The sequence below is a fragment of the Sceloporus undulatus genome, chromosome 1 (assembly GCF_019175285.1).
Source record: "Sceloporus undulatus isolate JIND9_A2432 ecotype Alabama chromosome 1, SceUnd_v1.1, whole genome shotgun sequence".
NCBI classification, from domain to species: Eukaryota; Metazoa; Chordata; class Lepidosauria; order Squamata; family Phrynosomatidae; genus Sceloporus; species Sceloporus undulatus.
Window position 1 is genome coordinate 233,189,748 of NC_056522.1, and position 22,087 is coordinate 233,211,834.

The 22,087-nt window shown below is 39.9% G+C and overlaps 1 protein-coding gene and 1 long non-coding RNA gene across 3 annotated transcripts in view; one reads left to right on the top strand and one right to left on the bottom strand.

Moving 5' to 3' along the window:
- The window catches only part of LOC121923965, a 69,005-nt gene extending 55,459 nt beyond the window's left edge, over window positions 1–13,546 (top strand). The window contains exon 3 of the long non-coding RNA XR_006102498.1: window positions 12,410–13,546. This is a non-coding gene — a long non-coding RNA (uncharacterized LOC121923965). The remainder of the gene's footprint in view (window positions 1–12,409) is intronic.
- The window catches only part of GPR39 (G protein-coupled receptor 39), a 196,509-nt gene that overhangs the window by 59,064 nt on the left and 115,358 nt on the right, over window positions 1–22,087 (bottom strand). The window lies entirely within an intron of this gene.

Sequence of the window (22,087 nt, forward strand, 5' to 3'; positions counted from 1 at the left end):
TCAACAACACATTTATTTCTCAGCATATTTGTGGAATGTCGCAGCATAGCTGCTTTCAGTATCCCATAACGAGAATGATAAAAACTGTGTGGGAATACAGCACTGATTATTTTCAAGACAAGATATTAAACAGCTTGGAATTATAAATACAGTCCAAGCAGCTCCTGGGAGAAATATGTCTTGCAGCAACACAGAGTTATTGACTAGACACAAGTCAACTTTTCTTTACTACAAAGTTTCATCCAGGGCCAAAGAAGGAAAAAAAGAGGGAGGAAAAGACATTTATGAAATAATAGCACAAAGGAAAGGAGAAGAGGGGCACATTCCCAGTGGGAGTTTAGGTTCAGCTTTGGAAAGTGTAATACCTTTTTTATTCTCACTATGTGGGTTTAACCATTATCCAGGAATTCAGAACTTCCCTTGAGCAAATATGTTTCCCTTTGGGTTATTTTAAAATAGAAACAGAGGTTTCTACCAGCAGAGTTATTTTCCAATCAGCTGAGAAGTATGTCTGGTAACTCTGTTTTTCCACAGTAGTGGAAAGGCTTCACATCACTCTGTTCTCTAACAGCTAGAATGCTTAAGATGTCCATGTTTAAACACAGAAAGACTCTGAAACTAGAGTCGCATAGTGATTTTTATTTATGGTGCACCCAGGACAGTATATAAAAGACATGTATTAAAAAGCGCCTGTCCAAGTGATAAAGGTGCATCTACTCAAGAGGGTGCCTTCTCAAGCAGATGGAATTTTCATGAATGGCTATTCCCAAGCAGTGATGAGAACCTACTTCCCTATATATATTGCCTCCCTATGTTATTGTGTGTGTGTATTTGTTGTTGTTAACTGCTGTCAAGTTGAATTCTACTTATGAATGAGAGACTTCATCCACACTGCTCAGGTCTTGCAGACTTAGGACTATCTAGAATGCCATCTTCCTATTTTCCTATTGGCTTCAACTTTACCAAGCATTATTATCTTTTCTAGTGTGTCATGTCTTCTCATGGTATGTCCAAAGTACAACAGTCTCAGTTTAGCCATCTTGGCTTCTAGAGAAAGTTCTGACTTGATTTGCTCCATGATCCATCGAACTGGGTTTTTGTTTTTTTAGCAGTCCATGAAATCTTTATAACTGTTCTCCAGCACCACATTTCAAATTAGGTGATTTTCTTCCTATTAGCTTTCTTCACTGTCCAGATTTCACAATCATATATAGAAGTAGGATGTATAATAGCATGTACAATTCTATCTTTAGTATTCAATAAGATAACATTATATTTTAGGATCTTATCTTATTCCTTCATAGCTGTCTTTCCAAGTCCTAATCTTCTTCTGGTTTTTTGACTTCATTCTCCATTCTGATTAATGACTCAACCAAGGTATGGCTTCAGTTTAGAATTCTTCTGGTTCCTGGTCAATTAGGCTTAATAGTGCAAATCTATATTAAACTTTTCTTTAAATCTTTAAATTCTATAGGAATGTTCTTCAGGTTGCATTTTGGCATGATGGTTGGTTTAGCGTTCAACTTTAGCTTTATTAAATTTTTTTGTATTAGTAGTTCATGTCATGGTCTATGTCACAATCTGCTCCTGGTCTTGTTTTTGCAGAAAAAATGGACCATCTCCATCTTCTGCTTCCAATTATGTAGTCTATTTGATTTCTATATTGGCTGTCAGGTGATCTCCATGTATACAGTCACCTCTTGGGTTGCTTGAAGAATGTATTTGTGATGAACAATCTATTGGCCTCACAAAATTCACTCAGTTGGTCTCCTGCTTCATTTCTTAATCTTAAACCAAATTTTCCTACAATCTTTGATTCTGCACTGTTTCCTACTTTTGCATTCTAATTGCCTATGATTAACAGGAAGTCTGTTTTGGTGTGTGATCAATTTTCTTCTGAAGTCCAGTGCAGAATCTTTCACTTTCTTCTTCTTCTGCCTCTGTAGTTGAAGCATAAACTTGGATTATGGTTATACTGATGGATTTTCCTTGAAGTCCTATTGATACGATTTGGTCAAACTTTGCTTTATATCCTTTGACTGCTTTTGCTACACCTTTCCTCATTATTAACTCCACCCCATTTCTTCTTAGATTTTTATTTCCTGAGCAAAACACTGTAATTATCAGCATCAAAATGTCTCATTTCTGTCCACTTTAGCTCTCTCATCCCAAGTACTGCAATGTTTAACTTCTTTGTGAAGTCGAAGGCTTTCACGGCCAGCATCCATAGTTTTTTTGTGGGTTTTTCAGGCTATGTGGCTGTGTTCTGGAAGGGTTTATTCCTGACATTTTGGCAGCATCTGTGGCTGGCATCGTCTCTGGTATAACATCAGGAATAAACTCTTCCAGAAGATGGCCAATAGCTCAAAAAAAAAAAAATAAAAAAAACCCCACCAAAAAAAAAAAAAAAACTATTTGATTTCTTGTTTTACTATGTCTATTTTCCTCTGGTTCATGTTTCTTATCTTCCATGTTCTTATGATGTGTTTTGTGCAGGTTCAGGCTTTCTTTTTATCTCTGGGCAGTTCAATAGCTGAACATTCTTTTGGTTTGAGTCCAATTATGTCATTAGCCACAGAGCTATTTGTAGTTGTCCTCTGATCTCCCCCAGTAGCTCTTTGGGTAACATGCAATCTGTGAGTTTCAGCTTTTAGCATTATCTCTTGTTTCATTTTGGATTGTCTCATCATAGGGTTTTCGTGGTAAAAGATCTTCAGTGGGAGGTTTACCATGCCTCCAAGTGTTAGCTATGGTGCCACTGCCATTGTCTCTAAGAAAGTCTCCACCATTGACTTCCTCCATTACTGCTGCTGCCCAATAGCTGTTTGGCACATTTAGTCTGGCTCCTCAGCAAAAGCCTGTCTGACATGGGAGATCCACCAGCAACATTTTTTCCATCAGCATAGCCTCTTGCATCACAGGAGCATACAATCCTACTACTGTGGAAATGAAGTGCCATTGGTGCAAGGCAATATCAGTGATGTTGGGCTTGAGCTCATGAAAATGATCATGCTTAGGATGATGCTTACTTGACTCCTAGTTGTTTCTGATCATGCAGAAAGGGCCTAGTGTGCAAATGCATTATGCTATACCTCTGCTTCTATACCATGGGTAATTTAGTACTTAGTACCGTTGGACTGCATTATGCCAGCCATAGTCATTAAAGCCAATGGTGAAGAATGCTAGAAATTGCAATCCAATATCCATGGGGGAAGTAGATGACTCCTACCCTTATGCAGGAGCTTCAGAAATTTGGACTTACCCAGGTAACAGGCTGAATAGGTCAAAACAGATAAAATACCATTAAAGAAACCCAAAATTAAGTGCTGCTCCTTCCCAAGACCATTCTATATACTCAACACAAAATTTATAATGGGCTGATCTGTTGTTATTCTTCTGGGCCTACGGGCAAACTAACTATGATTTGGAACATAGCCTTGGGAAGTGGTGCATGCTGACTTTGCCTGGAAATAGCCACTTAATGTCTGCAGAATTTTGAAATAAAGATACATTTGAGATAAAGTCTGTGTTCATACACAGTACATGATTACCCAGAATTTTATAGTCCCCCTCTGATTGGAGTTCATGGTGAAATCAGTTTAAAACTATGCTCGAACTCTGATGGTCCTACATCCACCTGTGATAAGCTTGAGTTTACAACAGATCCATTTCAGAATCTGTCATTTGCAAAAACTAGACTTCTTTCTGTAGAAGTAATTGCTTTCTATGAAACCTGGTATCTAACTTTGGTAAGCACTGTAATCAGTACTAAGATACAAAATATTTTGGTTCATTAACTCATGAATAATCAGTGTACATCTGTAAACCTATGTATTTCAATATAAATATATACATAAACATTACCCCCACCCTCTCTCACACACATACACAATATCTATATCTATTTATGTTTCACAGACTTGAGTCCCCTATTGGGAGAAAGGATGTGTGTGTGTGTGTGTATCCTGCCTTTCTTCTGACATGGGTCTCAAGACCATGAAAGATGTATATTTTTTAATTTTTTTTTCAGAGAGCCATCTTTTCATACACTTGTTCACTCAGTTTTTACAGTAATAAATTTCTTCCCTACTTCTGTGCAGTCTAAATACAAATATCATGTCTAGAACACGTCTCAGATGTACAAAGCATTCAAGATATACCTCAGCAACCTAATGTACTCAGCAACCTCATTCATTATTCAGGTTTCACACAACTATCTGCCATTGCCAGGGTTGAATGGACATACATAGCCTCATAATGCACTAGGAAATGGTCTAGTCAAACTCAACAAGCTTCACTTCCCAAGGCTATGTTCCAAATCATAGTTATTTTGCCAGTAGGCCCAGAAGAGTAACAACAGATTAGTTGATTTCCCATAGTAATTGGGTATACAACATTGATTCTGTACTGTAGTGAATAATTCAACAATTTCATAATATGAACAGCTACAAAGCACAACCTCATGTTAATACACACAAAGGGTAATTTCTTAACCTTTAAGGTTTAACCTTTCATACGGAAGCCAGAACCAACGAGGAGAGATTACTTGTTTCTCTTTTGGCATTTCAAAAAGGCTAAATGTTTCTCGTACATAAAAGCCATTTCACTATTTATTTCAATATGAGTTATCTGTGTGTTCGGCTTCAAATTAAAATATTAATATTCTTTCCTTAGGTGTTCCCCCCTCCCCTGACAAAAGTTCTAGTCTCAGGTAATGCCAAATGTTTCCTGGAAAAGAGTCTGAAAGACAGCACTATCATGGCAGAAACAGTCTAATGGGATGTGTATGTTGAGGGAGCCTGCCAGAGCGGTTGTAATTAAACTTTCATTATCAGTTCCATTATAGAGCTGGTTTCTGAGGAGGCTTAACACCATGCTTTTTTAAAAAAGGCTTTTGTGCTAATGCTTTGCATTTGTGCTTTATGTAGGTGTCAAGAGTGGCTTTGATTCAAGCTTGCTTTTAGCACTAGGCAACAGTTTGTTTTAAATACAGTGCAATTCGAGCTGACAGCCTGAATTCCTACTGTTTTGTTCTAACAGATAAGATGCCTTGGCTGGACACACCTGATACACATCTGACACACACACACACACATACATTCCAGATGATTCACAGTTTTAAGCTCTTGAGAAAAAGTGTACAAACCATACTGGCAAAACATATATTTGGTCCTTGGTATCCACTGGGGTTTGGTTCCAGGACCCCTCGTGGATACCAAAATCCATGGATGCTCAAATTCCATTAAATACAATGGCGTAGTAAAATTGTGCCCTTTATTTAAAATGACAAAATCATTGGAATTTATATTTCTAAAAATATTTTAAAGCTGTAGATGGTTGAATCCATGGATAAAGAACCTGTGAAGGCTGACTGTATATTACACATCATCTATGGAACCAACAACTACAAATAGTACATGCCCAATTAAATAGTTGAATTTTTCTGCAAACAATCACAAAGGCAGCACCCAAAACCTTTAGTAAACACTGTTCTCATAAGGAATACAGCCCCCCCCCACTCAATGCATTCCCTTTATGGATTACACAATTTAAAAACATCAGTTATCCTTTAAAAAACAGCTAGACTTTGTACAACATTTAAAAGGTATGCGTTAATTCAGAAACACTGGGTAGCATGTATAACACTGAGAACCAGCTTCAGCATCAGATAAGTTCATCAGGTAAGATTAAGAGGATAGCCATCTCCAAATATGTGAGGGGCTGTCACATGGAAGAGAGAGCAAGATTGTTTCCTGCTGCTCCATACTGTTGGATTCATACTTCCTTGATTGAATCTATGGAATCAAATTAAAATTTGATTAAATTAAAATATTTTTTCCAGATTAAATTAAAAGAAATTTTGTCTCAACATTATGAAGAACTTCCTGAGCAGAAGTGGTCTTCAGACCTAGAATGGGCTAACGTATAGAGTAGTGGTAGAATTCAAAGGCATAGTCATATTAATAAATAAATAATAATTTTTTTATTTATATACCGCCCTTCCATTGATCAGGGTGGTGAACATAGCAATAAAACACAATACAGACAGATTATAAAACACATAGATACAAAATTAAAAACAACTTAAAACCCCGATCAGCCATCCGTCTTGCCAACAATGGAGGGAGGAAGGCCATCTGGAACTTCACTCAGGGAATGCAGTTTGAAATAGAAGGGTTTTTAAATCCCTTCTAAACTGGGCCAGGGAGGTGGCCGAGCGGAGCTCAGTGGGCAGCGTGTTCCAAAGGGCCGGGGCGACGATGGAATATGTCCTCCTCGTTGTAGAGGAGAGTTTGGCCCCTGGAACCCTGAGTAATTGCTGCCCAGACGTTCTGAGGGTGCGGGGCGGAATGTATGGGAAGAGGCGGTCCTTCAGGTATCCTGGGCCCAAGCCATGTAGGGCTTTATAGGTAATCACCAACACCTTGTACTGTGCCCGGAAGTGAATAGGCAGCCAATGCAAATCTTTGAGCACAGGTGTAATATGGCTGGTCCTGGAAGTACCAGTGACCAGCCTGGCTGCCATATTCTGTACCATTTGTAGCTTCCGGGTATGATACAAGGGTTGCCCCATGTAGAGCGCATTGCAGAAATCCAATCTAGAGGTTACCAGAGCGTGTACCACCGTTTCAAGGTCCCTCTGGGCCAGGTATGGGCGCAGCTGGCGAATAAGCCGAAGCTGATAACAGGCGCTCTTGACCATCGCATTCACCTGAGATGTCAGGTGGAGCGACGAATCAAGAAGCACCCCCAGACTGCGCACCGAGTCCTTCACAGGAAGCGTGATCCCGTTCAGGACAGGTGGAACCACCGCCATTCCTGGACCAGGGGAACCTATCACAAGTACCTCCGTTTTCTCTGGATTCAGGCTGAGTCGGTTTTCCCTCATCCAGCCCATTACTGACTCCAGACAGGCCACGAGAGGAGAGACGCCATCCCCGGTCACTGCATCAGTCGGAGACATAGAGAAAATTATTTGGGTGTCATCAGCGTACTGATAACCCCGCGCCCCATGTCTCCGGATGATCTCTCCCAGCGGTTTCATGTAAATGTTAAATAGCATGGGAGACAGAATGGCTCCTTGAGGTACCCCAGTTTTAAGGGCCCTTAGGCCCTAGTTTCACCTTATATTAGTCTAGATCCGTATGCAAAGAGATCTTGTAGCATCTTTGAGACTGAGAGGAAGAAAGAAGTTGGTAGCATGAGCTTTCATAGACTTGAGTCTACTGAGGAAATAGACTCAAGTCTACGAAAGCTCATGCTACCAACTTCTTTCTTTCTCAGATAGTATCATAGGTGCTACAAGATTTCTCTGATTACAGAGTGGTTGTTGGAGGTTTTTAAACAGAGTTTGGGTGGATATTGGTATGCTTTACCTGCAGAGGAGACAAAATGTCCAAATTGAGGCTATCAGACTTTGAGGATATTATGAGATACAGTATATTAGTTATTAAAAAGATAGTGGGAGGTAGAAGGAAAACAGGAAGACCATGGGTATATCCACATTGCAGAAATAAAGCAGACTGACACTACTTTAACTATCTTTATCCTAAAGAATACTGGGGGATTTGTACTTTGGGGAGGCACCCAAGCTCACTGACAGACCAGATTGAATATTTCACCAAACTACAAATCTCAGGATTCCACAGGTTGGCGCCATAACAGTTAAAGTGGTGTTAAACTGGTGTATTTCTGAAGTATAGAAGAGCTACACATTATGTGTGCAAAGATTCAATCACCACTCTTGGTTTACAAGATCTGACCAGGGCAGCTGTTTTGGAGATCTCTCATCCATAACGTTGCCAACTTGATGGCAATTAACAAAAGCAAAGGGTAGACTAGATATCCTTTTCATCTTTTCAACTCCTGAAGTTATATGATTCTACCAAATGAGTGTCTCTATTCACATCATATTCACAGTCCTAGTTTCACCTTTTCAAAATGCTCCAGAGGACATTCTAGACTGTGTGTCCATTGCTGGACTACCCCCTCTACTTATTGGAATGCTAGATATTTTCAGATTCAGGTTTAATATGTTTTGGCCAGCTTTGATAGCCAACATATATATGTACTTGTTATTCAACTGTTCCACTTTTTAGGAATAAGAAGCAGGGTGGCTCTCTAAGGTCACCAATGAACTTCAGCATGCAAAGGGATCTTATAGAACCTTTGAGACTAACTGTGCGAAATAACTAGAAAAATAAGCTTTCTATATTTGCTCTACTTCCTCAGGTACAGTTGTCCAGAAAGGTCCTTTGTAATCAGACTATATGAATAGCCATAGAAATACAAAACTTGTAGATATGGTGATGAAGTGACATAGTGATATGGTCTGGTTATAAAGGTCCTTCTGATCAAGCTTTCACTCCATGCATCTGAGAAGGAGATTTAAGTCTACAAAAGTTTATGTTACCATTTCTTTTACACAGTTAGTCTCAAAGGTGGTACAAAACCCCTTTGCATCCTGATATTCCCAACAAACAAGGCTATGTCTCTGAGACTAGGACCCCGAGCAATGGATGCAAGCTACAAGAAAAGAGATTCCACTTCAACATTAGGAGGAACTTCCTGACAGTAAGGGCTGTTCAACAGTGGAACAAACTCCCTTGGAGTGTAGTGGAATCTCCTGCCTTAGAGGTTTTTAAACAGAGGCTGGATGACCATCTGTTGGGGATGCTTTGACTGAGACTTCCTGCATGGCAGGGGGGTTGGACTGGATGGCCCTTGCGGACTCTTCCAACTCTATGATTCTATGATTCTAGTATAATTGTGAGCACCTTCAGACCTGCAGAACAGCAAGAGATGACCTGCTCCTCCCCAACTCTAGACTAGAAACAAGAGAAGTTGACTGGTTTTTCATAATCAACTTGAGGCTGCCTAGGGTGGGATGAGATGGGGATATTCACTCCAGAGGGACCATGGTAAAATAATTTGCAGATCAATAATAAACATTTTTTACTGTTGATAACTAATATATAGCTGATTATATTGGAACAAAAATAGTTAACAATTCTGCTAACTGTGAATAAGCAACTTTTACACACAACAGACGGTCTTTTAAAAACTGTTAGCACATTAGTGTTCTTTTCAAAGAAGAAGCAACTATCAAGCTTTGAACACTGCAGACATAAAGTTTAAAATATGGCAGCAAAAAAAAAAAAAAAAGCCAGACAGAAAGAAGATTAATACAGAGAAAGCTAATTCTCTCATTTCTGAATTCCTATTTTGTTCAAATAGTGAACCAAATGGTATTTATCTGCTTGAACACACAGACTGAGAAAGAGTTCCTCACATACAGATAGGAGAGCTGTGGTGATTAGAGGATAGACCAGTTCACTGTGGCTTCTGCTTCAGGCTGCAGTATGGGAGAGGGGCAAACAGACACTGGGGCTGATGTGGAGGATCTCTGTTTTCTGGGTGTCAGTGCTATCATGTAGAATATTAACATGCTGCAATTTGGAATTACACAGTATGCTAAGATGTGCTATGATGTCCAGTCTTATCAGTATGATGGACAATAGGAAAACAGAGCAGATATCTGCCTTAGGAGTGTTACCAACTTGTTGAGGACTGAGCCTAGTGTGTGCCATTCTAACCTACCAACCTCAAGTTTGGTGACTATTTTGTTTTTAATGCTGAAGCTTCAATTGCCTGTTCTGTTAGCTTTGTATGTGGAATTTCGTCTCTCTGTGTGTGTGAGAGGGAGGAAGGGAGGGAGAGAGAGAGGGAGGGAGAAAGAAAGAAAACTTCCTTTGTCACAGACAGCAAAAGTTCTTGGGATGTTATGTTTAATGCGGCTCATGTGAATAAAAGGCCAGTCTATAGATGGTTGGGACTTCATCTTGCATCATTGCCTCCCAACATGGTCAAGTCCAAAAGTTTATCTCTTAGATTAACTCTGTATTACTGAGAGATGCACTTGCTATCAATGGGGAATGAGCTATGGGATAAGGGACAACTCTTTTCAGGAAAAACTGGCATAGAGACTGTCCAAGCAATGCTATGTATGCAGGTTCACTCAGACAGCCAACTCACCCCTCCTGATTGCACCACTTTAACTAAATGCACTGAACAATGCTCAGCATGTTATGCACATGTGTGTATAAGCATACACTCAAAAACATGCAATGGAAATGAACAACCATGTTTCTCCAATCCAGCAGCTCATGATACATTTTTGCAATTGCCATTGGAATTGTATCATGAGCTGCATGTCCTCTTCCAAATATACTTTCTGCAGTTAAGTACATAAGAAGAGCCTTGTTGCATCAGACCAAAGGCTGATCTAGCCCAATCTGCTGTCATACAGTGACCAATCAGTTGTCCATGGGACACCCATAAGAAGGTCTTGGGTTCAACATCACCTTCCACCTGAAAACCCTTGGCATATTGCTTGAAGATTATACATAGTCAGTCTGACTACAAGAAAACCTTGCAAAGAAAACATCATGATAGGTTCACCTTAGGGTTGCCATAAGTTGGAAATGACTTGAAGTAACACACAACCAGCCCAAATTGTACCGGTTCTTCATAGGTGAGTTGCTTGTTAATGTCTTTCTGAATCAGTCAGAGGCTGCTCAGATCCTATATGTATATGTAAAGTTGGGGATTTTTGCTCCATTATGCATTATTTTACACTTGCTTATGCTGTATCTCACTTGCTGATATTGTCATTTTACTGCCTATTCTCCCACCTTGGAGAAATCCTTTTGGAGTTTTTTGCAATCCATTTGTGTTCTCCTCACCCCAAACATTGATGGCACAAAAAACATGGATGCTTCTCACCCCTAACCCCAGGCTTTATGAACAAGTTGAAAGACAACAATGTCTGGAGGACCCCATTGCTCACAACCCCCTACTATGAGAGCTGATCATCTGTTCCTACTCTCTGCTTACTTTCTCTTCTTTAAACCATTCTCAGTACAGAAGAGGACTTTTTCTCTTATTCCATGACTGAGTTTATTCAGGATTCTTTCTTGGGGAAGGGTGTTTTATCAAAGCATTTTGGAAGTGCAAATATGCAATGTCCACTGGATTACTCTGGAGCTTTCAAAGACGGGGACATTCCTTTGCAGAATGTATGGTCCAAAACACACTGCAGAAATAATCCAGTTTGAGACCACTTTAACTGCCCTAACTCAATGCTTGGGAATTCTGGGAACTGTAGTTTTGTGAGACATTTAGACTTCTCTGTCAGAGAACTCTGGTGCCACAATAAACTACAATTCCTAGGATTCCCTAGCACTGAGCCAAGACAGTTAAAGTGGTCTCAGACTGGATTATTTCTGAAGTGTGTTTTGGTCGTTAGTTATATTTCTCTTTAGAAGGCTTTGCCCTTCTCTGTGCTTGACAATGTTATCCTTAATAATATTTTCCACTAATTTATCTGGAGCAGATACCAAGCTAATTGGCCTGTAATTTTCTGAATCTTCTCTGGATTTTTTTAAAAATCGATTTTACATTGCCCATTTGCCAGTTCTTCAAGACATTTGTTGAACTTAGGAGCATACTAAGTATTTTAGTTAGATCACATTTGAGCTCTTCAAAAATGGTCAAGTGGGTATCTTCAGGACATGGTGATTTATTTTTATTTTTTAGCAATTTCATAGTGAGGTTTTGAATTTGCTGTCTTACCTATGATTTGCTTTGAATCTTCACTCTCTCCTCCTGGAACATTAGTTCAGGCATGAGTATCTCCCTTATGTCTTCCATATTGAACAAAGATATTTAAAAAATCATCCAGCTGTTTAACAATCATCTTATCCTTCATCAGAAATTGTTTGACTTTATTGTTGACTAGGGATCCAATTGCTGCTAATCTCTTATAAACAGGTAAAATGAAACTGTAAGTGACAGCATGTTTCAGCAAAGATGTACAGACAATAATTTAAGTTACCATTAATATTTTTTTTTAAAAAAGAAAATTTTCTGAGAAAGTAACTTACCAGATTTCTATATTTCAGTGTTTATATACTAAAAGTCTCTTTAAATTCTAAGAACCAGTGGAATCCACACAATACCCTCTCCTAGGAATCATTTAATCATCTAGTGCTAGCTTTCCTAGGTTATCTGGGTTATCTGTATATTGTATTGAGGTATGGCTCTACACGTTCCAGCTCAATTATATTTAGTCCTCTGTTGGACTTATACTGTATGCATTTATAATTTTATACTTCTGCATTCCAATCAAATTACCAACTGATGTATCTCTAAGAACAGACCTGTTTTGCAAATTGGAATGAGATTATACCTTCTGAGTGGAACAGAATAGCTTTCTTTTTAACAATATTTCATTTCCCTTCCTTGCCTGTGTTGTTCAGAAGGATAACAAGAGTCATTATTTTGTACTTTTCACACTTTCCTCATTGTGAAATTCTGCTGCTTTTCATTATAGATTTCTGGTTTGCAGGAAAATCGCTCACTGAGGACAGCAAAAGCTTTCTTTGGGACTCCACCTTAAAAAGCCAGGACAAGAAGAGCAGTGAATCATCCTCCTCAATCAAGATACACTCTCACAGTACTTTAATTCCAATTTCCTTGTAAGAGGCAATTAGTTCTCCCGGCTATCTTTGTAATTTATCTCTATCAAAATGAAACTCAACCTTTATTGGAATTGCTCTGAAGAAACTAAAAACCCACACTTACCTAAACAACACTGCAGCTTTCAACACAGTAGCAATTTGTTCCATGGCTAGGACTGGCCTAGCCATTAGGCAGCCAGGTAGCTGAAGCTAGAGCAGAAATGGTAGTCACACCATCCCAGACATTCCCATCTGTTGGATTTATATGGTCTGTTCTGCACCTCCTTATTTAGACTACTGCCCCCAGGCATAGTGAAGGACACTGCCCAATAACTGGCTGTTGTTGTTGTGTGCCTTCAAGTTGTTTCTGACTTACAGTGACCTTAAGGAGAATCTATCATGGGGTTTCCTTGCCCAGGTTCACCCAGTGGATTTCCTGGCTGCGCATGGAATTGAATCCTGGTCTTCAGAGTCATAGTTCAGAACTCAAACCAGTATACCACGCTGGTAATGGAGTAAAATTTATCTGGTGGTCCAGTCCACCTTTGTAGCTGGAATGGAAGGGGGCATCATATTATTTGCCTCAGGAAACATAATGTTATAGAATAGCCCCTTTGTATGGCATCAGCTGAGACTATTACAATTAGATGATGAGCTAGTTTTCACATTTGGTGAAACTCTATCTTGACCCTGGTCTGAAATCAATCAAAAGAAGGAAATAATATTGTCATGTTGAAATTTAACCAACTTTACAGCCAGACAACTATCTCACGGTAAGTTTACGGAGAGCCACACTGACCACTGTTACAAAATGAGGTCAAAGAATGCTATTTATAACTCGCACAGCATGGGAATGTATTAATATCTATTGTTTGTGACTGAACCAGTCTGTCTTCAAGATGTCGCACTTAGTGGATGCTAAAAGATGAGAGTCATGGCACATCCACCAGAAATGACTGGAGATCAATGTCGATAACATTCCTTTTCTCACAGTCACATTGTTAGGCTGGATCAGTTCGAGTTAGTTTTTGTCCATTTTCTTTCGAAGACATCTGAAAGCACTCTGAGGTCTTGTACTAAGGACAGGTGAGATTTCAGGTTAAATATTCTGTGACCCTTGCCAGAAACACACCGAGAGAGCAAACCTGAAACCATAGCAACATCCACAGAGGAAAGGGAATCTAATCAAACTATCCATGGGAGGTTTGTAGAAACATCCAGTTGGCCAGCCTAGTGAGTTCATGTAATTTCTTATTTTTATATAGCACCCTGATCGTACATGTACTATAAAACTACTTTTTTAACCTTTACAATTGGCTGCCTTGTATATGAGTAGCAGAGAAGTAAATGGTTATTAAAGGTTATTAGAGGTAAGCAGGCACACAGAATGAACTTCCATTTTAAAGTTTATTTATTTTGCTGTTTTTGCTGGGTGCCTTCAAGTCATTTCCGACTTAGGGTAACCCTAAGGTGAATCTACCATGTGGTTTTCTTGGCAAGATTAGTTCAGAGGAGGTTTGCCATTGCCTTTCCCTGAGGCTGAGAGCATGTGACTTGTCCAAGGTCATCTTGTGGGTTTCATAGCCAAGCTGACAATTGAACCCTGGTCTCCAGAGTTGTAGTCCAACATTCAAACCATTACACCATGCCTGCTCATTCATTTTTCAGAGCATTCATATAATCCTGCCAAGGTGCCCAAGAATCCTTACAATTTATAACAGGAAAAGAAATGAGTGCACAAAAAGCTGAAAAACTTTAAAAAGCAGGACCTGAAGCCATGAGCTGTCTGACCTTCTCTTTGGCCATCACCTTGTTTATCTCTCAGTCTTTAAGAAACCTCAGAGAAGATCAGGAGAGCATGCCCAACATTATGCTCAGGACACAGAAGGCAACCCATGAGATGATGGCATGACTTCCGCAGCTTGGGATCATTCAAGTACCCTGAGACCAAGGCAGAAAAGAAGAAGCTTGATAGGTCATAGAGTTCACCACTCTAGTTTTTCAGAATGCCACCAACAGCAAAACATGGATGTTGGGGCAGTTATTCCCACACTTCCCTGGGGGTAATTAAATATTGGTGTGGCTCTTAGTGAACTGGATAGATTCCAGTCAAAAATAAATTGAAACCAAATTTCTTATCCATTCATGGGTGGAAACTTGTAGTCTGGTCTGTGGTCACTATAGCCTCCTTCCTTATTTTTAAGTCAAGAGTTGGCTGGGCAAATACGCACAGGTATAAAAACATCTCTCTCTCTCTCTCTCCATAGGTGCTTCTACACTGAAGAAATAATGCAGTTTGACTCCACTTTAAGTGCTGTAGCTTCATCCTATGGAATTCTGGGATTTGTAGTTTTCCAAGGTCTTTAGTCTCCTCTGCCAAAGAGTGATGGTGCCTTACAAAACCACAAATGGCAGGATTCTGTAGGATAGAGCCATGGCAGTTAAAGGTGTATCAAACTAGAATATTGCTACAGCGTAGCTGCACCTTCTCTCCCCCCCCCCCCCCGAACAAACTGGTCTTCATTTTCACATAAAAACGTTAAACACCAGTGCAGCAGGGGGGAAAGCCCACATTTTATTCCTATAGATATATGGATGGTTGCTTTTTTAAAAGTATCAAATGTGTAGCTGCACATTCTCAGATTTTTTTAAACAAAAATGGTTGGCAAACATATCAAGAACAGCTGTCAAGGAATGGTAGGTATGATGAGAAAAGAAATATTAATAGGATGCTTCACCTCCAAAATACAGTGAGCCCACCATGTCAGTGGGTAGCCACGGGTGGACTGGAGCGCCCATAGACTAACCCATCCCATATTAGCCAGTGGAGGTGTATCCTGGGGGCACGCTAACACATATCACTGTCCATTGACTAATATGGGCTGGAGCACCCAGTTTTTTTCACATCCGTGGGGGAGCCCAGAACTAAATCTCCATGGATGGGAAGGGCCCACTATAATGAACACATGCATATACAAAGGGATCCCTTTAAAGACCAGAAAGTCCAGATACCACTGATGAGAACTATCTCATCCATTATTATCTTCATTTGTTTAAATATACCCACATATCAGTTTAAATATGTGAAGCATAAAGAGAATGACAGATTTGCTTTATACACTTGGAAATTAACAACACTCACTATTACAGAAACTAATATTTTTAATGCACCTCATTAATTATTAATTAAGGCTTAGATCCTACATATATCTAGTTAGACATAAGTGTCAGTGCACCCAGTGGGTCTTACAGCGAGTCCTACATTTATAACTTATTACCCCCCCCCCCAAAAAAAAATCTATTGTGCATCTGTACTGCAGAAACAATGCAGTTTGACACCACTTTAACTGCCATGACTCAGTGCTATAGAATTCTGGCTTATGTGGGTTTGGAGATATTTGTTTAGCATGTTTGTTTAGCTGTTAGAGATGTGCCATAACAGACTGCAAATCCTGGAATTCCACAGCATTGAGGCATGGCAGCTAAAGTGGTGTCAAACTAGATTATTTCTGCAGTGCAGATGAGCCTGAATTGTCATCTCTCTATAGATTTTTTCTTTAAAATTTGTTCTTTTAGCATATATTTAAATTGCAGAAATATACAAACTTTGTGTTGCTAATTCTCTGATGCCTGAGAAAAATAAGACACATGACCACTCTAGTTTACACACACACACACACACACACACACACACACACACTTGAGAGATTTTTGATTCTTGTGTAAATATTACAATGAATTGCAAAACAGGCTTTTATTGTACAATTTTTTCGGGAAAGTTGTAAAATTAATAAGGCCACGATACTAAGAAATGTTTATAGAAAGGAAAGCAAGCTACACGATGCTAAGGATAACTGGCAAGAGGCAATTTGATGAGTTTCCACTTTCACAATGGAGAGCTGTGAAGCTTCTGCTACAGTGAGTGCTATAAAATTTTATTTATGGGTTATGCTCTTCTTTCCTGCATCCCATATCCAATGAGCTCTGACAAAACTTGCCTAAATTTTGTTCATGCTTCACTTCCCAGTCTGAACTCTTGATGCTTATGTTTTCACTGTGTTCTTTAAACACACAATTTTTTATCCTTGATGCTTAGTGGGGGCGGGGGGAATCTCCCTTACATATAAACCACAAGGTCAGTTTGTTGTAAAAACAAGTTTGAATGTTTCTGGTCTTCAAGGGTTTACTCCATCCATGTGATAAAAATAAAATCGAAGTACTAGATCTGAAATTCAGGGTATGAAGATGGAGGTAAAGACACATGCACACCGACTAACATCATCTTCACATCTAAATACATTGTGGAGAAATTCAGGGAGGAAAGGAGTTTTCAACACACCTCCACATAGGAGTTGTGATAGAATAATACAAGGCAACAGTTCAATGTACAGAACTCTGTCTGCTGTTCAGAATACAGAGCATAAGCAGTAGAGATCAAAATTCCAGATAAGACATCTGAAAATGCAGTTTGGAAAGAAGAATTGCTTATTAACTCACATGAAATTAGCTGAAGCCTTTTTAAAATCAGATACATTTAATTTAAGCTGAATTGGCACTTAGCAGACATTATGGACAGGAAAATAAAATTCAGGTGCCAAAAGAAGAAAAAGAAGACAGTTCCATGATGGAGAGGTAAGGTTCCAACACATTTTTTTAAACATTGATTTTCCTTTTGGTGGCCAAACATAATAAAGCTATGCTTTAAAAATAATCATGCAGAAGGTAGCTGGTGAGTAAGGCTTACCTGCCTTCCTCTTTTCTCTCTCTTTTGTTTTTCATGCATGCTCAGTAACGGATTCTGGAGGCAGCTGTTGTTTGCCTTGCTTTCTGTAAGCAGGCAGACATGCCTAAACTAGGATCAACTCCAGAAGAATGCCGTTTTCCCCAGCTCAAGCTTTGTTTATTGCATTGTCTGCTGAAGACATCCTGCTACAAACCAACACCAAAAGCCTGCATTTCTCTGAATATCAAGGAACTTCCCAAACCCAATTTTTTTTTCATGGGATTACTTCTTCCCAAACGTAACTATTGTGTAACAACTCCAAGACATATGTGTTAAGGAAGCATTAGCAGTTTTTCATCTCTAGCAATTTGCTGATTTAGAAAACTCTTTCTTGAATAGAAGTTGTGGTAACCAATATATCCAAAAGAGCCATTAAAGAGAAAGGTAGAGACAGTTACACAAGGCTACAATGTCTAGATTGAGAAAGAGAAGTGTTTACATGACTTACTTAAATTGATATGAGTTATGATTTGAAGGAATGAGATGATGTTTGATTGTTATACTTATTCAATTATAGGAGGTAAAGATGTTTGCTGTATTTATATCATAAAGAAGGTGGAAGAAAGGGGAAGTCAGAAAGAAGAAGGGAAGAAGAAAACTCAGCAAAAGAAGGGAAGATAAATTAAGACAATGATGAGATAAAGTGGTGTTAAATGTGTGATGGTATGGATTGTTAAAAGCTTGAATAAAAATATAATAATTTATTAAAAAGAGTTTCTGCTGTATAAAACATAGTTGGAGATGTATAGCCATACTAGTTAGAGATCATGTGGTTTGTTAGAGCTGAGAGGTTGTCACTTGCCCATAGGGCAGTGATGGTGAACCTTTTAGAGGCCGAGTACCCAAACTGCAACCCAAAACCCACTTACTTATTGCAAAGTGCCGTGTCCCTCTGGCTTTCATAGAATCATAGAATCGTAGAGTTGGAAGAGACCACTAGGGCCATCCAGTCCAACCCCCTGCCATGCAGGAAATCCAAATCAAAGCATCCCTGACAGATGGCCATCCAGCCTCTGTTTAAAGACCTCCAAGGAAGGAGACTCTATCACCCTCCGAGGGATGATACCTTGTCGAACAGCCTAAACTGTCAGGAGTTTCTCCTAATGTTCAGGTGGAATCTCTTTCCTGCAGCTTGCATCCATTGTTTCCGGGTCCTGTTCTCTGAGCAGCAGAAAACAAGCTTGCTCCCTTCTTCATATGACATCCTTCAAATATTTTAAACAGGGCTGTCATATCCCCTCTTAACCTTCTTTTCTCCAGGCTAAACATCCCAGCTCCCTAAGTCGTTCCCATAGGGCATGTGGTTTCCAGACCCTCACCATTTTGTCGCCCTCCTTTGGACACGCTCCAGTTTCTCAATGTCCTTTCTGAATTGTTGGTGCCCAGGAACTGGACCACAATTTCTAGGTGGGCCTGGACCAGAGCAGAATAAGTGGCACTATTACTTCTCTTGATCTAGACACTATACTTCTATTGATGCAGCCTAAAATAGCTATTGGCCTTTTTAGCTGCCGCATCACACTGTCTCACTCATGTTCAAACTTGTGGTCTACTTGCGACTCCTAGATCCCTTTCAACAGTGTTTCCTTCAGCCATGTTGTCACCCATCCTATCTGTGCATTTTTTTTTCCGCCCTAGTTGCATCTACCCTTACATTTCCTCCGTGTTGGACATTTCATTTGTTAGCTTGGCCCAGCTTTCTAGTCTATTCAGGTGTCATTTTGAATCTTGATCCTGTCCCTCTGGTGGGTATTAGCTATTCCCCCTAATTTGGTGTCATCTGCAAATTTGATAAGTTATGCTCCCAATTCTTGTCATCCAGGTCATTGATAAAGATGTTGAATAGCACTGGGCGCCAGGACAGAGCCCTTGTGGGACCCCATGTGTCACTTCTTCCCAGGATGAAAAGGAGCCATTGTGGCACCCTTTGGGTTGCGGCGGTCAACCAATTACAGATCCATGTAACAGTTCCTTTGTCTAGCCCACAATTTACAAGCTTGTTTGCACAGTATGTCATGTTAAACCTGTGCAAGGCCCTTAGTGAAATCAAGAAATACTATATCCACAGCATTCCTTCATCTACCAGCTGGTAATTTTATCAAAGACAGAGATTAGGTTTGTGTCTGGCATGCTTGTTTCTCTGAAACCCATGTGTTGCCTTTTGGTGATTATGGCATTGCCTTCTAGATGTTCACAGACTCTCCTGTCTTTAATGATCTGCTCCAGAATTTTCCTAGTACTGATGTCAGACTAACTGGACGATAATTGTTGGTGATCCTCTTTTTCCCCTTTTTGAAGATGGGGACACGTTTGCCCTCCGCCCGTTGCTGGGATCTCTCCTGTTTTGCAGGAGTTTTCAAATATGATTGCCAAATGGCTCCGATTATTACATTTGCCCGTTTCTTTTTAATACCTTGGATGGCGTTCATCTGGGTCCCGGAGACTTAAATTCATTGATTATATAGGTGTTCCTCTACTATCTCTTTGACTATTCTGTGCTGAAATTCCCCTTTCTGCTCCATTATCCTGCAGGTTGGAGCACCCTTTGCCTTTCTGAGAAGACTGAGGCCAAAGAAGTTTGGTGTTAGTATTCTGCCTTTTCTCTGGTGCTGTGTAGCTTTCGCTATTAACCAAACTCTGGCAGACTCTGTGCTGGGGGGTGATTTGGCACATGTGCCCCACGCGAGGGCTCTGAGTGCCACCTCTGGCACGCGTGCCATAGGTTTGCCATCACTGCCATGGGGTTTCCATGGCCGGCAGGCCGAGCGGGAACTAAACCACCACCCTGACTTAGTAACATACCAATTCTTTACTCTGTTCATTCTGATGCCTTGCTAGTTTAGATGCACCTTTAGTGAAACTGTGTATCTTCCTATCGCTTCTCTTGTTTTTCATGCATTAAATATAGAATTGATATGTATGAATATTGTATTTCTAGCAGTATTGAGGCATGTGCTTTATAAAGAGTAAGAGGATGACCTTGCCCTTAGGTATGTAATCCAAAATTCTCCAGAGGGCCAGCAACAAGGGGACTAGGGAAATGGGCAGACATAAATAGGTGAAGAATTGCATTTATTTTAGTCACATAGCTTAGAGGCTTGGGTATTGTTGAATGCAGGGATATTACAGCCTGCCACAGGGTTTTAAATGATTCACTAGATATCTATATCAGTCATGCTACATATGGTGCCTGGGTCTGTTGGAAAGTTACTATACCGGGAGTAGGGGGAAAGTTAATGACAGGGAAAAAAAAACATGTTTTGTAACATATACTTTCACGTAATCATATTAAGATATCAAGAACTGAATGGTAAACATGTGACTGGATGGAGTTCATCTCACTGTATATATTGCCAAGTATATTTAACAGGCACAAACAATATTATGTGTTCCACCTACTGTATTTCAGAGAGAGAGCAGTGTGGCATTGTGGTTTGAGTGTTGGACAGGGGTTTGATTCAGGCTCTCAGTCTCAGCGAAGACAATGGCAAACCTCCTCTGAACAAATCTTGCCAAGAAAATCCTTGATTGGTTTGCCTTAGAGTCACTATAAGTCGGAACGACTTGAGGCACACAACACAAACAAACAACTTCATGGGGCCTACACTCACATAAGCATGGTAACTGTAGTCTATTGCACACATGTACAATTAAAATAACAAAGTACTCCATATGCGGCTTTCCAGACTATGTCAAAGTAAGATTTTGTCATGGCATAATATTCCCAGAATGGAATGAGAAAAAGTTTGCCTTTGACAAAGTTAAGTAAAGTCTAGAGCCTTTTTGTCTTGTAATCATTTTCACCACAGGTCAATAGAAACTATTTCATAAGCACCCTCCTACTTGACCGTCTATGCAGGGTAGGGCTATACAACCTGCAGGTAGGTATCCATTCTCATTGGTGGTGGCAGGAGATCATGCTACTAGTGAGGGAGCTGGTCATGGGCTTATATTAGATATAGTGTGTCTCTGAAAAACTGTATAAGCTATTTCATCCAGTTATGAACCCTTCTACAAAGGGAAGCCAATGTCTGCTCTCTCCATGTGAACCCCCCCCCTTCCATCTGTTAATTATTTGATTCTGCTTGCATTACTCCTAAGGTGTCCCAAAGCATAACTTACAGAAAATAGATGGTGCAAGTTACTAAAAGTATCGATCAAGAGATCGTTTGGATGGAAATTTACTGGCAGAGGTCTATCAACTACAGATTAAATGTCCAGGTCATAGGGATGTCTGCAAACATCCATTTGTTCTGTTTGTCACTCAGACTGACTTGCGACCCATCTTGTGAATAATTCATGGCACCGATCTTCATGGCAGTTGTACTGCTGGATTTCAACATACTCCACTAATCTATAAATACCAACTATAAAGTTTCGTGAGCTGTATACCTTTTGTTGGAGTGATCACTCTCTCCCCCCCTATTTGTTGGGGGGATACATGTGTTAGATCATTTTACTGCCTTACTAACACCAAATGCTACAAAACATAGTGTTATTAACATATACATTAGCTTGAGCTGATTTCCCTCCTCCAGCTGTCTGTTCCACGTTCCGATGAGAGGCTGCAGCAGTGAATCAGTAACGCTTAATGTGGAGTTAATGAAGTTTCTGCAGTGGGAATGTACAGCTTGGAAAGGTTTGAAAGCATATCCAATTACCCTTGAAAACTAAAAAGGGCCTTCTTATTTACTTCCCTTGCTCCCGAACCTGATTCTGTTATACAAATAACCATGCCTGCTGCCCTACTGCAAAAATTGCCCTGAAGGATGGGAGAAAGAGA